The sequence below is a fragment of the Elephantulus edwardii genome, unplaced genomic scaffold, assembly GCF_000299155.1.
Source record: "Elephantulus edwardii isolate Elephantulus edwardi_28Jun2011 unplaced genomic scaffold, EleEdw1.0 scaffold00019, whole genome shotgun sequence".
Taxonomy (NCBI): Eukaryota; Metazoa; Chordata; class Mammalia; order Macroscelidea; family Macroscelididae; genus Elephantulus; species Elephantulus edwardii.
The window spans coordinates 28,030,672-28,032,547 of record NW_006399769.1 but is presented as its reverse complement, the minus strand read 5'-3'; positions in this window follow the sequence as shown (position 1 = coordinate 28,032,547).

The window sequence follows — 1,876 nt, the reverse complement described above, 5'->3', positions numbered from 1 at the left end:
ATGTGAAATCAGTGAGATTGTTCTGTAGTTTCCACATTCTGCTGGGTCACCTTTCTTTGGTATAGGATGGCACTAGGGATATTACAGCTAATGTTAGACAGAGCTTGGCTAAGAGCATAGAGTACCAGAGGAATATCTATCTGTGTTTCCTTGACTATGCAAAGGCGTTTGACTGTATAGATCACAACAAGCTGTGGCTGACTCGGAGAAGAGTGAGAATCCCTCAGCAAAACACTTGATCATGCTTATGCAAAACCTATACTTGGATGAGGAGGCAGTCATCAGAGCAGAGCAAGGAAACACTGCATGGTTCAAAATCAGGAAGGGTATGTGCCAGGGATGTGTCCTATCTACATAACTTTTGATCTACATACATCATCTGGGAGTCTGGGCTCTATGAGGAGAAATGGGGCATCAGGACTGGAGAAAGACTCATCAAAAACTTGCATTATGCACATGAGAAAACCTTATTGGCTGAAACTGAGGAGGACCTGAAGCACTTGCTACAGAAGGTCAAGAATTGTCGTCCTCAATATGGATTGAAGCTCAACATAAAAAAAAAAAAAAACACCAAAGATTTCCACCACTGTATCATGATAGATGGTGAAAAGATTGAGATTGTTCACAACTTCAGTTTGCTTATCTCCACAAACACTCTCGTGCCAGCAGCCAAGAAATCAAGACAAATTGCATTGGGTAAGTCTGCTTTCAAGGACCTCCCAGAGGTCTAAAGAGTAATCCTGAAGAGCAATGATTTTAGTTTAGAGACTAAAGTGCTCCTGATCATGGTCTTCCCAATTATGTGTTGTGCATCAGAACGCTGGACAAAGACTAGTGATGATGGAAGGAAATTGATGCCTTTGAGTTGTGGTGCTGGAGAAGAGTATTGCTCCTTGGAGGCAAGGATTCTAAAGCTCTGTATGACATGCTCTGGGCATTTTGCAAGGAGGGACCACTCCTTGGAGAGGGACATCATGCTTGAGAGGGTGGAAGGACAGTGAGAGAGAGGAAGACCCTGGATAAGATGGACTGACTCAGTGACTGAGGTACTGGAGGAGAAATGTGTCAGAGACTATTAGGCTGGCTCAGGATACAAAAGGGTTCAGAGCTAATGTACATACGGTTGCTATGAGTCACAAGCAACTCAACAGCATATGACAACAACAACATGGGAATGATTGTATGAAACAAAATGTCAATGAAGGAAAGTTTGAAATACACACACACACACACACACACACACACACACACAACAAAACCCCACTATACACATGAATTAAACACATGCCTATTAATAATTACATGCATAGCAAATTTAAAAAATAAAAAATTTTCAAAATCACAGTTGTAGAATGGCACATAATAGGCAGACACAGGCCAAATAATGTAGGTTGTAATCAAAAGCTTAAGTAAAAAAGAAAGTCACTGAAATTTTAGTAGAATAGTCATATTCTCGAGCTTTTTATAAGTTATAAAACATTCATACACCTAGTAAATTGAACACACTAGGTATCATTTAATACATAAGTCTATCTGTCACTAAATATTTGGAAAATATTTGGTGCCAAACAAACAACACAGTAATCTAGTGAGTTCAGTAATTTAATCATTCTAAAGCATTTGGGAGTTCTAGTGCCTTAGTGGTAATAAGCTGTGCTATAATCCCAAATTTCATTGCTTTGTCATCCCGTGCTGCCTTTGGAAATCTTCTATTCAACTCTTTAGTATCCTGAATTCTTCCTTGCGCTTTGGCTTCTCTGTGCTCCAGTGCAATTTTCAGAGTCTCTTCTGACATCCATTTTGGTCTTCGCTTCCTCTTCTGTCTTTGCAATGACCGTTTGCACTCTTTCTGGATGATACTCTTGATATCCTCCCA